Raw genomic sequence first — 13,808 nt, forward strand, 5'->3', positions numbered from 1 at the left:
TTTTAAAGAAGCTTCAAGAATGACATGGGCACAGAGGAGCTGCCCTGATCCCAGTGTAACAGGAGAGGAGATCAAGTATGTTAGAAGTAAAAGGAAACTAACTGCCTCTAGAAACAGGAAACTCTGCAACAGATTTCTAATGAATATGGAAAACAAAGAAAGGCATCAAATTGAAACACAGTGAGAGGAAAGCATTTCAGTGATCTCTGCTGGCTGGAAGAGCCCTAAGGAAAATCCACAAACCCTGCTGCATCAATCCACATTCAAAAGACTCATCCTCCCAACCACTGTGCTTCACACCTTCTTAAAAACATGGAAACAAATTACTTTCCTCTCCCACTTGAACCAAACCCTTCCTACCTGCTCCCAAGCACTTCCTCTGAAGCCTCCAAGTTATGACTTGAATCACAGAAGGCTCCAAGAGCCTGGGTGATGTTGTGAGGGCAGTGACTAAAAGCCAAACCATCTGAAAAGGCCCAGCTCTTCGCCCCGCAGCTCCTTTCCCCCCTTGCTGCCCCACCTACAGCCTGGCATTGCCAGGATGCCTCATAATTTCCCCTCTCCCAAAATGCTTATGCAGGCTCCGCCGAGCCCTGGCCTGCTCCAGCCCAGAAAAAAGTTTGCTGAGCATGAAAAAGCCCTGGAAGCTGAATTCACTGCTCCTACATTCCTCCTGATCTTCCAGCTTCAACTGGCACCTTGTTTCCAGGATTCATCAGGTTTTTGCTCCCCATCATCCTTCCCAACAACTCCTGTCCTTTCTCACTGCACACATCGTGGTCTTGGACACCTCATGCTTTTCCAAGAAAGCAGGATCCATGAGTAGAGCTTCTTCCCGTGGCTGCTGAGCTGACACCCTGCTCCTGCCACAAAAAGATCGCACCTTGAACATCCTGCCCACCAGCTTTTAACAGGATTCTGACTTTGGCAATTAGTTCTGTAAATACTCTTGGACACTGGGGAACAAGCATGGCCCAACACAGGCTCGAAAAGTGGGAAAAATGTGTGACTTGCAATTCTTGCCTTTCCGAATCCAGCACTTTAAGCAAAGCCGAGGTAAATCCAAGATAAGCTGCTGCTCCAAGATTTCCTATCAGCAAGCCATCGACCGTTCTCCCCATGAGCTCTGCTGCAGCAGATCACTCAGGAATCCCAGTTCTGGATTAGAATCAACTACAATTGGTTTGTTTCAAACAAGAACTGCCAGTCCATAAACCCCTCGCACAAAGCTGCGTCTTATTGACTATTTTTAATAAATAGGGCTGGCACAGTAAAATTGAACAATTGCTAGGAACAATAAAGGAGACAGACTTTGATTACAACTATTGAGAAGCAACACTGGGATGTTTTAGCATTGAGTATTTGCTTTCCAAGGTGAGTTCTGTCAACTGAAAACAGCGACTCAGAGCAAATACTCCTTAAAAAGTGGTTTGGAGCACAGCAGAAACAGCACTGCACAGCAAGAGAGGAACCAGACCTGTTTTGGGGTTTTTTTTTGTAGAGCAGGCAGATAGCACAGTCACTGTGGTGGTGCAGAGGAGAAGGCAGGCAGGACTCCAAGGCGAGCCCAGAGGATGCAATGCACACAAAGAGCTGTAAATAACAGGTGAGGTGGAGGGAGAGATCTGGCAAGGTTCTCCTCACTGGTATTTGACCAGTTAGCATAGCGTTACTGGGAGTCACCTGGGTAATTCCCCGCTCAATGTGACACACAACCCCTTAGATCAGGGACCATCTGCAAATAAATCTGGACCCCAGCAGTGAGATCATCTGTCATAGTGTCTGGTGTAGCAGAAAGCACCTAAGGAGGGCAGAGCGCTTTTTTTGGGAAAGGGATGGGAATTTAGGCTTGATTTCCAAGTACGTCAGGGTGACCAAGCACCCTGCCCTCAGCAGGGCTTACAAAATCCTCTGCCTGGGCACAAACAGGCAGCACAGTCAAGGAGACCAAGCCTTCAGCTAAGCTCTTTGGAGAGCCGCCTCTAGGAGTGCCCATCAGGGGACTAGGCACACCAGCAGGTCTGGGAATGAGGGGGAAAGGAGATAATCAGATCTGAAATTCCCATCAGTATGAAATAAGACTTAACTCAGTAGCTTGCCAACGCAGACCGACTGTTCTTTCTAATGTCTGTGACAACTCTGCTTCAAATTTCAAGCTTCTCTCAGCAGTAACTACTCCCCCATGTAGCTGTAATGGCCAGAAAGAGACTGGCTTTTATGTAACCCCAAAAGACTTGCAGAAAGGGAAGCAGCAGCCACACACACACACACACACACAGGGAGAACTGAGGGGGGAAAAAATCAGCAGAAGGCTCTGCTGAGTGCTTAGGGCTATATCCAAGCTCACAATGCAGCCACAGAGAAGTGGGATGCGGCAATCAGAAATGCTCCAGTTCCACACTCTGAGAGAGACCCAGCAATCAGTGCTGCATCCGAGCAATAGGGAGCAAAATTATAGAGCAAACTGCCATGTGATGCCACAAACTACTCCATCCCGCCAGCTGTAACAAGTATTCATTCCCAAAAATGCATCACAGGCTCATCTGTCATTACCAGCCCAGCCTGCCAGCAGCTGAGCAGGAGTCAGCAGTGAAGGGCAGCTGCAGGGCTGCTTCCTTTCACAGTGGTCTATTCTCCCAAAAAACCACGGGGGAGATGAACGGGTAAAATCCCCCCGGGCGCAGCGGAAAACATTGCCCACCATCTCTCAGCAGCCAGTGGGATGGGAAGCACACGCTGTGTTTTCACCCACCACCACACACAAGCTCTCCTGAAGCAGGATCTACTGAAAATCCAGAACCTTTGGGAGAACACACTTAGCTGATCACAAAAATCCACATCCACAACCCCTCTGTGTACTAATAACGCACTTCAATCACCAAGTGGAGAACTCTGCAGGCCTGATCTGCCAGTGTTATGAAAGAGGATGTTTGGGCAACATCGTGGGGCAAGAGCAGCACTGCCCTTTTCCACAGCCCTGTTCAACAGCGGGAACGTCCGCCCTGCTCCCGCAGCATGAGCAGGATGGTACAGCGTGCAGCCCTTGACACACCGAACACCCAGCCACCCAACTCCAATCCCAGAGTAAAAATAAACCTTTTTTTTCCTCCCCTGCCTTCCCCCCCCCCCCCCCTCCAGTCTGCTGGCTCTGAAAAATGCAAAAGAGGCTCAGAAAGCCATTTTCTGCGGGTTTTTTTGTCTGGCTCATGCATTATCATCATCATTTACTGCCCTCAAGGGGATTGCACAGGTGTGACTGAAAATTTGGCTCTTCCTTTTAAACTTTTTGTTATCAGCTTTGCTGAAGATGATCTTGCTGGAATAAATACCAGGCTGCTCTCCTGGAGAGGGACTCGCTCAGAGCTGTTGTCAGAAATCTGTCTGGGGGTGGAAGGATGGGGGTGTCACTAATGGGGAACATACAGATCCTCCTAGCTTCTGCTGGAGTGCTAATAGAGCCAGCAGTTTGACCTAGACTTTTATTTTTTAATTCCTAAGAAACAAACCATTGCACTAATTAATGTTTCCATTCATTTAGCTGAAAAACAAGTTAAACAAAGAGGGTCACCTGGTGTTCCTATCAATACCTGACTAGGATACAGGCAGAACAAATGCATTTAAATAAAACTCTAGAAGAGACGTGACAAGAGAAAGGCAGTTTAGCTCAATTAAAGAGAGCTGTCACAGGGATTTGATTCTCAGAATATAGAACTATTGATTAAACAGGAATTAAAGCTCCAGAACAGAAAGGTTTCAAGGTCTTTGCTGTGAGGGTATACATCAGGAGAGAGAGGCAGGACTCCTTCAGTGCCACAAGAGCTCTGGCTTTGTTGCTTCCTAGGAAACAGGAGCAGCAAAGGGAGCAGAATGCTCTCTGCTAAACCTGTGAATATTTTGGGCAAGGATACAAGGTCAGTGACAACACAGAGTGGCATCACAAGCGTCAATCAACAGGCAGCTTTGGTGTACTTGGGTATTGAAAGCACACAATAGGTTCTAAAACATTTCAGAAGTATGTAGGGAGAGGCCTGGGCAGGTTTCAGTCCTAGAATCCCACAATCCTGGAATGGTATGGGTTGGAAAGGATCTTAAAGCCCATCCCATCCAACTCCCTGCCATGGGCAGGGGCACCTCCCACTGTCCCAGGCCGCTCCAAGCCCTGTCCAGCCTGGCCTTGGGCACTGCCAGGGATCCAGGGGCAGCCACAGCTCTCTGGGCACCTGTACCAGGGCCTCTCCACCCTGATGGGGAAGGATTCCTTCCCAGTTTCCCAGCTAGCCCTGCCCTGTGGCAGTGGGAAGCCACTGCCCCTTGCCCGATGTCCCCCTTCAGCTCTCTTGGAGCCCCTTTAGGCACTGGAATGGGCTTTAAGGTCTCCCTGGGGCCTCCTCCAGGCTGCACATTCCCAGCTCCCCCAGCCTGTCCCCAGAGCAGAGGGGCTCCAGCCCTCAGAGCATCCCTGGACTCACTCCAGCAGGTGCCCATCCTTCCTGTGCTGAGCACCCCAGAGCTGGGGCAGCACTGGAGGTCACCAGGGTGCAACAGAGGCACAGAATTTTTCAAGCCTCACAGTGAGTAGCAGTGCTGAATTCTTGCCTAGAAGAGGCAGCAGGCAGGGGGGAAGGCCAGCAGTGCCCTGGCCACAGCTGCAGGTCCAGCAGCAGCCCCATCCAGCTGCGGGGATGCCTGCACAGCTGCCCAGCGCCGCTGCAGAACTGCAGGGCTGTGCCTCCTGCATCCCGGCCTGGAGTCCCGCTAATGAGCACAGCTCTGCTCCCTCGCTGCCCACAGCTCCCAGCCAGAGCACAGCCTTGTGTCTGCCGCGCTAACAAAGCCCAGCTCACAATACAGCAGCACATTCTCATTCCTGGGCAGCGCTCGGTAATTAATATGGAAAGACAGGGTGTGCTTTTTTTCCCCCTAAATGACTTATTCGTTAAGTTCGAGCATATTTTAACCTTCCTTTTCAGCAGATAAACTCTGTCTCATTTGCAGCTAAGCTCAGCCTTCCCTTCTTTGCCACACACTAAACTATTTTGATTAATGAAAGAGTAGGAACAAACCAGTTCCAAGTGTTTTCTATAGGGCTCAACTGCTCTTTCAGTTTCAACTCACGCCTAGATAATTATATCACAGCTCTGAATGCCCCCACCCTTCTGCTGCACTTGGGGAATACTGGAAAGATAAGTCTTTTCTTAATTATTAAATGTAAATAGCTCATTAAATATAATCCAATTACTTTAATTGTAAGAAAAAGGAAGTAATTACAATATGTACATGTATTCTTGCCTGAACAGTTTTAATATCTTAAATGAATCTTTGCAGCATTAATATTTTAAGTCAACCTTTGACATGAGGGGAGAGCAAAAAAAAAGTACATTGACTCCCTAATATTTCCCAGAAGTGTTGTATCTGCAGGGATTTTGGTCACAAAAAAACAAGAGAACAACCATGAGCATCTAAGTCAAAATGGTTTATAAACAGCATCTTAATAAAGTCAAAATAATACACAAGCTTTCCATTGTGGAGGGAAAAGATAAATATATAAACGATGCCATGTGAAGAGCCTGAATGTGCTTTTTGGATCTCAGGAGCCCAGCAAGATGGGCACTGCTGTGAACGTGGGAGAACAGACAGGATCCCATCACATCAGTACCAAAACCCACCACGTATCTGGGATTTTCCAGGCAGTTTTTCCCCACACCTATGGTTTGTCCTGTTCAAGGGTGGGGAGAGGAACCAGGGCTGCAGGAGAAGGGCCTGCTCCACATCTGGGATTGCCCTGCTCTCCCACGGCAGTGTGCAGAGGTGATCCCACAGAAATGCTGAATGCAGCGTTTGTGTGAGCACAAGCCATCTGTGCGAGGCACAGGCACGGCCCAGGATCCCAGGCTGCCATTTGGGATTTGCAGGCAGAGCTGCAGGAAGCTGCGAGGAGCAGTCCTCTGGTTTTGCTCAACAGCATGACAATCCCTGGACTCACTTTCTCCACCCCTTCAGCCAGTGGGACTGCACAGCCTTCCAGCAGACTCCAGCAAGGCCCCACTGTTTCGATCAAGCCCCCGGTCTGACAGAGTGGGGTCAGGTTTCAGCTTGGCTGTGGTGACAGATGCCTGTGAAATCTCCTTGGGACAGGCAGAAAAATATTCAGTTTAAACTGCAGTTGTTTCCATTTTGCATGTTCTGAGCCCAGCAGTGATCTCACCTTACGTAATCCCCAGTGCAAACTCCAGGCTCTGGACCATCCAAACCTATTCAAGGGTGTTTGAAACCATAAAATCCCAGAATGGTTTGCCTTGGAAAGGGTCTTGAAGCTCATCTCCTTCCACCCCCTGCCACGGGCAGGGACACTTTCCACTAGTCCAGGCTGCTCCAAGCCCTGTCCAGCCTGGCCTTGGGCACTTTCACAGATGGGGGCTGCTCTGGGCAGCCTGTGCCACAGCATCACCACCCTCACAGGGAAGGATTTCTCCCCAAAACTAACCTAAACCTGCCCATCAGTTTGAAGCCATTCCCCCTTGTACCATCCTCCTGGCCCCTGTCCCCTGTCCCTCTCCAGCTCTCCTGGAGCCCCTTTAGGCACTGGAAGGGGCTCTAAGGTCCTCCTGGAGCCTTCTTTTTTCCAGGTGAGCACCCCCGGCTCTCCCAGCCTGGCTCCAACCCTCAGAGCATCTCCATGGCCTCCTCTGGACTCTATCCAGCAGCTCCATTTCTTTGTGCTGGGGGCCCAGAGCTGGATGCAATACACCAGGTACTGGAGTACAGGGGGAATAATCACTTTACTGAACTGATCTTTTTGGGAAAAGAGAGATTAGACCATATTTGGGATGCTAAGGATGCAGGCCTTTCTAGCCAAGCTTACCACAAGGTCTATAATAAGCTGCTTTATGGAAACCTCTCATGTGAAGCCAGCCCCTAGATGTAACCTCCTTGATACAATATTGAATTCTCAATAGCAACCAAAAGGCTATTTTGTATAAGTTAATTACAGCCGTTTTTAATTTAGCTTGCAGAAGGGAAGCGGCCAGTGATTTCATGCTGCCCTAGACAGAAGGTAAAGGTTTTCCACAAGCTGTGTTTATAGCTCTGTGCTTTCCTCCAGCAAAGCACCGGCTCTGCAGCTGCTGGTATTGAAAGAACAGGATCTGGGTGTGTGCATGGTTCTCTCTCGCCTGGTTGGGTTTTTTTGCAGCTGCAAGGCCAAACCCATACGAGTGCGTGTGTGCTTTTTCTTATGGTGACAAAGGCAGGGTGCCTGAAAGGGAACTCGCTTCCGCTCTGGCAAGCACTCAACCATTTGCTGGGCTAAGGGGTGGTCGGGGAACTTTCACCCATCCATTCAGCCAAGGCCGCGATTCCCCCTCCCTCCCAATTAAATCCCATTTTTTGCACTCCATGCATGAACTGCAGCCACACCAATACATCAGATATTGTGGCTGATAGCCTCCTCTGAATGCCACTTAAAGCCCTCCAGTGCGAAGCACTCTGAAAGCAAAGCATCGCTCATTCTTTGAGCGACAGAAAGAGACTTTTGCTATAGAGAGACCTGAAGTAAGACTCTAAGTAGTAGGAAAGGGCATCCAGAGAAAGAGGAAATGAGAAATTAAAACCACATTCAATCTTATTAGTGGTAATACAATAGGTCAGCAAGAGTACTTTGCACAACTCCCACAGCATGGGAACAATTTATGCAGAACTTGGAGCAGTGACACCAGCAAGTTTGGAGTTTACCAAAACCAGAGAATTTTGTCAGCACTATCTTCAAGTGCCCAGCTGGAAGGGGAGAGGGCTGGAGGGGGAGAGTGCCTCCGTGCCTTGCAGGGGAGTGAGCCTAGGAGATGAGAATGTGAGGAATACTCCCGCTCCTCTTTTTCCATCTGAAACATTTTCTCTCTCAAGGGATTTCCAGCATCTTACGAGCACAGCCTCTTTGAAGTGCTGCAAAGTGGCATTGCTCATCATTTCAGTAATGATAGTAAATAAGCTCCAGTATTTTGTTGATCCTTTTCCTTTTGCTTTACAAACAAAAGGTCAGAGTCATTAGCCTAGTTTGATGAGTGGGGAGAAATGGAGGCTTGGAAGAGGCAGGTCGCTCTGGATCAGTGAATGAAGACCAGTCACACGACTTTGGATCAGCCACGCTGGATCACCCAGACTCCAGATACCCCATGTCCTCTCTCCATCATGGCCAGGCATCACATGCAGCAAGAAAAGAGCACAGGAATAAGGCCAGCACAGAGTCAGAGCTCTCCCTGCTGCAGCACCCCATTGCACCTTCAGACCATGTGGAAACAAGCTACCATTTAACTGTCCTTGGTGGATTTCACTTCCTAAACTGCTCTGATCAGTTCCTTAACTCATCTGAATAGTGTATCCATGAGATCATGGGGCAGCAAATCCCATATTTATTATGTTAGGTGAAAAGACACCTTTTACACCCTTCATTAATTGAAATCCCCCCCAATTAGGGGATTTCAATCTCAAATCTATGTGTGGCTTTGCTTCACAAAGGAGCTGCTCAAATAAATCCGTCACCATTCACATAAAACAAGCCCATTCCGAGCAGAGGGTTTGCAGGCTGCACCTTCAAGACAGGCCTTGGAGCAACCTGTTCTGTGGAAGCTGTGCCCACAGCACAGCCATGAGATGAGCCTCTTCCAACCCAAGCTCTTGTGGTTTGATCAAACACAAGAGAAGTGCTCAGCTCTTAGGGAACACTTTCAGTAGGAAGCAAACTAATAACTCATGGTTTAGGTTTGATTTACAGCAGCAGGGAGAACAAACCACATTTAATGGCTGGCTCTGTGTCTGACCCATTCTGGACTGTGCACTGCTCCCAGCAGTAATGCAGGAGAACCCAAACCTCATAAACAAGTCACCAGCAACCTGGGAACAGCTCACCTGAAGCAGTGACACAGCAACAGCCTCCCGGGCAGAACTTCAGCTCTCAAGAACCACTGCCAACTGCGGGTGCCTCACGGGCATCTCCTGCTTCCTCTCTCAGTATCACAGCATCCCTTAGAGCACCTCTGCTCCCCACAAAGGGTCTGGGACACTGCAGTGGAAGAGGAGTGGCACTGAAGGAACAGAGCAAGTCACCACTGACCCATTTGTGAGAGATCCATCGAGCTTCCTGGTGCTTTGAATTCCTTCATCAAAGCCCCTGGCAGAAGCATACTTGAGATTATCTGAGCTCCACCACTTCTCCAGCAGCAACCTAACACCAGAGAGCTTTCTGCAATTTCAGGAATTAGGGTAGGATCTAGATGAACTATTTCCCAGGCCCATTACTGTGGGGAAAGAGCTGGGATGGAGAATGTGATTAACACCTCACGCTGCTTGCTTGAGAAAATAATGTGGAAGTTCACATTTCAGTTCTTCTGGGAAGGGACCTCCCCTCCTACTGCCTCCCAGGCAGGGAAAAAAATATCCTGCAAACCTTCAGATGGAAAAAGAAATGTCATATACACGAGAATGAGGCCTGAATCTGATCACCTTCTGCCAAGCACTCCCTCCACAGTGAAGCCTGATCTGCCTCCTGTCCTCAAAAAAGAACCAACACATCTTTTTATTACACAGAGTTGCAAAAATACAAAAGGAAGTAAATGTCACCAGGGTGCTTCTGTTCTGAGCAGTCATTTGCTTATTACCCAGAAGCCATTGCTACATGCCTTTTTTAATCCCGTGTTTATAAATACCTAAAGTATTTAAATAAATGTTAATCTGTGGTAACTAAGGCCCTGATCTCACAAATATTTATCCTTGCACAGTGAGAATAAACACTCAAATACACAAATTTCTTACTACAGATCCCATTTCAGCCAGAGTGTTGTCGAAAACAGTAACACACCAGAAGACAGGCTGGGAAAATAGCTGCATTTTGCCTTCCTGGGTTTTCACAGTGTGTCACTTTTGGGTTGTTTCCTGTGCATTTGTTGTAGAAACTGTACAAAAGAGCAAGGGCAGAGCTGAGCCACCGGACAGGGCCGGCTGTGGCTGTTGGAACCCTCAGAAGGAGCTTTTGGCAGTGTTTTTTCCTGGTGTCCCATTCTGCATGAGGACAGCAGGAACTTTATCCACAGCACATGCAAACACAATCACTATTCAATCCCTTTCCTGGTTAGTGACTGACTCATGAGCAATGTGTTTTGCTCAGCTGAATGACCAAGGGCGCAGTATTACCATCAAACCAAAGAGAGGCAAACCCAAAACTTGCATCTAAAGTTATTAAATGTTTTGAGTCCAGAAAACGCACTGAGAGAAATTATCTAGAAGGCTCAAAGCCAAGTCTTAACCCTTGCTGAAATCTTCTTTATTACAATCTGTCAGAGAAAACCTGAATTTTTGAAAAACATTAATCCTACCAACCTTTGTTCTTCTATCACCACAAAAATACAAGAAAATAAACCCGGGAAAGGGAATTGCTGCTGTAACTTCATGCACATGAGGCAATCACTGAAGTTTTAACCCCTCCACCCACACACTGATTATCTAACATTGGTGAATGAAATCAACTTTTCCTAGACCAGCCCTGAAGAATGAGATATATTCGAAGCACGCTGAGAAACTGGGTGGGGACTGATCAGAAGGGTTGTATTCCTTGTCATGAATCACTGTCTGCAAATACCTTCTGAGTTGCAACTCACAAAAATATACCATTTCTGTGTGGTGTGTCACATTAGTCATCGGGAAACCAGTTTTGTACTGGCAGGAGCCATCAAAACGGTTTTATTTCTTTAAATTAAAATAATGGAATTTGGGACATTTAGTTTTTGATCTCATTACCAGACAAGACAAAAAAATATCACAGTTCTTTTTAAAACCAGTGGAAAATATATAGTTTAGGGGAAATTTACACTGAGTTCACCCCTAGAAGTTTGTCCTCTTACAATCCACGCTTAGAAGACACAGCAAGGCTTCACCTCATGTCAGGTGGGCTTTAAATGGTGCAGAAATCAAGGCTTTGGAAGGTAAATCCCAGAAAGCCTGATCCCAGCATCACCAACACACCCAGGGATAACAGTGACAACTGCAGCTTGAGCCAAGATCAGTGTCAGGCCGCTCTTGCAAGCTCAGGTCACGCTTTGTCACTCAAACCTCATGTTCTGAAGCACGTTCCTTAAGAAGAAATAAAACCCCAAAGTGCTCAGAACTTTGTGTGTGTGGTGTGCCTTACCTCGCTGCTGGGATAACGCTCCTGCCTGGCTCTGGAGGGGGATTCAAAGTCACCCTCTGGGCATGCTGGCTGTGCTCTCATGGGGAGATGTTGGCTCTGGTTTGTTTTTAACTCGGTTTGGGATTCAACCACGAGCTGGTTTCTATGGCAAAGCCCACTAAAGGTCAGGAAGGGACAAATCAGAACGACAAGTGTCGCAAGGCAGCGTTCCGAATTCCTGCAGCATTAATTCCTGTTTAGCAGCAGCTGATTCTGCAGACGTTGGAAATGATGGAAAACATAACTACTGTCCTTCCTCATGTGACTGAGCACGCAAGACTCGGGACTTCCCACAAAATGGGACTTCCCAGGGCTGTGGGAGCTGTCCCTGCACATGGCAGGGGTGGAATTGGACTCTTTAAGGTCCCTTCCAATCCAAACCATTCCATGATTCTATAAAAGCAACGTTATCGCATCAGTTTTGTCTCAGGGAAGCACATCCGTACCCCTCAGCTGGATTCCAACATCTTTTAATTTCAACTTCTCCCTCTCACGAGTCTTCAGGAAGGACACAAAAGTGTGAGGGTTACAGAGAGCTCCATAAATTATGACTGTCTGCATGTATTTAACACAAGTTTTTTTAAGCATTATTAATAGAATTTCATGTCCACCAACATCTGCAGTGCTGAAAGATTTAAGACTTTCCGTGCTTCCTAGTGCTGAACTCCCAGCATCAGCACATCCCTCAGCCCCACCAGTGCTCTGACCTATGGAGAGTTGCCCAATTCTGTTGTTCCTTCTAAAGAAAGCAAAACAGCAAGGCCAAACATGAAATTCTGACAGGGAAATAAAAAATCCTACCACAGGAAGGTCCTTGAAGTCAAGTGACAGCCAACAGGGAGAAGATGCAACCCTCACCTTTCTCCAGACTACCTGCATCCCAAAGTAACCCCAACACTAACCTGAACGCTGGTGAGGTACAACCACAAGGACATTCCCTAGCAACTTACTGCTTCTCCAGAAGAAATACGGTCTGAGGCCACCAGGAGGTCAGTGCACTAACCCCAACTATCCAACCATCCCCCAAGCTTTTTTCAGGGAAAATAAAAAACCCCAACCCATTTCCCTAAGCATGCTACAGCACCCACAGAGGGTCACATAAATTAGCTCTGGATTTTATGTGCTGTGGATGGTTCACAGACAAGGGGGTGACACACATACCCAAAAGTGTTCCCAGGGATCGAGGGGTGCACCCAGGAGTGAGGCTGGCACACAGGTAGGACACAGAGGTGTCCCCCAATGACAGCACCCAGCTGCCACCCAGACAGACTCTGGGCATGGACACAGACAGGTTTTCACAAGTCCCAATGTCAAACTCAGGTGGCAAATGCCTGCAAAGGGAGGGATCCCCTCTGCTCCCCCTCAGAGGCACCCTGCAGCCCCCCCTTGTTTCCTGAGTGCCCCACGCCCCCCCTGAGCCAGACCTCCGGGACAACCCCAGGGCAGCAGGCACCGGCCAGGCCTGGACAGAGCCCTGCAGGCGACATTTCCTTGGGCCAGCACGGGGCTCTGAGCCCCGCCGGGACAGCCCTGAGCATCCCCGAGCATCCCCGGGACAGCCCTGAGCATCCCCGGGGCAGCCCTGAGCATCCCCGGGGCAGCCCTGAGCATTCCCGGGGCAGCCCTGAGCATTCCCGGGACAGCCCTGAGCATTCCCGGGACAGCCCTGAGCATTCCCGGGACAGCCCTGAGCACCCCCGGGGCAGCCCTGAGCATCCCCGGGACAGCCCTGAGCATCCCCGGGACAGCCCTGAGCACCCCCGGGACAGCCCTGAGCATCCCCCGGGCAGCCCTGAGCACCCCCCGGACTCTGAGCACCCCTCGGGCTCTGAGCACCCACGGCCAGCCCATCCCTGACCCCGATTCCCCACGGCCGGCCCGGCCCGGGCACACACCCCGCACCACACCGCGGCCTCCGGGAGGCTGGGGAAGTGCCAGGCCGAGGATGGAGCCCCGGAGCGGGACAGAGCCCCCAGACCCCGCCAGGAGCTCTGGATCACTATGTGGCAGGAAGCACCGCCCGCCTCATCCCCATAATTCACTATTTGGCAAGGGCCTTGCGGCCCACTCCAGCGCCTCTGCCTCTGTCTCTCCCGGGAAGCAGCGGCCCGGCGGGGCTGGGGGGGCCCGCTCGCCCCTCTGGCACTCACCCTATCCGCGGCTGTCCCCTCCGCGCCCCGGCTCTCACTACCAGCAGGGCGGGCCGGCCCGCCCGTCCGCCATTCCAGGGCTCCCCCTCCCTGCCCCGCCGGGCCCGAGCCCCGCCTCCCCCGGCCGCCGCACCGCCGCGCCATTGGCTGGCTGCCCGCGGGTGCTGCCGCGCCATTGGCTGCATTCGCTGTCCATCAAAGCCGTCCTACGCCACTTTCGTACGGCCCTGGCGTAGCGGAAGAACCGCACCCAAGGCGGCCGCGCAAAGAGAGTAAGTACGGAGGAGTGTACCATGAGGGGAGATAGACGGGGGGAGCACCGGGCGGCCCGGGCATAGCGTACAGAGGCAGAGGGGAGAACCGCGCCTCCAGTCACCATTACGACATCTTAAAATTATTTTTGTTTGTTTGTGAAAGCCAGAACTTCACATTCTTCCAAGTAG

The 13,808-nt window shown here is 49.9% G+C and overlaps 1 protein-coding gene across 3 annotated transcripts in view; it reads right to left on the bottom strand.

Annotated features, from left to right (window-relative positions):
- The window catches only part of WASF2 (WASP family member 2), a 29,492-nt gene extending 15,994 nt beyond the window's left edge, over positions 1-13,498 (bottom strand). The window contains exon 1 of one of the 3 annotated variants that reach the window (XM_041720797.2): positions 13,366-13,498. The gene's annotated coding sequence lies outside the window, so the exon portion shown is untranslated. Of the gene's footprint in view, positions 1-11,176; positions 11,636-13,365 lie in introns of those variants that run through there. The other 2 variants (XM_041720798.2, XM_030290333.4) reach the window with 2 other exon arrangements.
- Positions 13,499-13,808: the final 310 nt, after the last annotated feature.

The sequence above is a fragment of the Taeniopygia guttata genome, chromosome 23 (assembly GCF_048771995.1).
Source record: "Taeniopygia guttata chromosome 23, bTaeGut7.mat, whole genome shotgun sequence".
NCBI lineage: Eukaryota > Metazoa > Chordata > Aves > Passeriformes > Estrildidae > Taeniopygia > Taeniopygia guttata.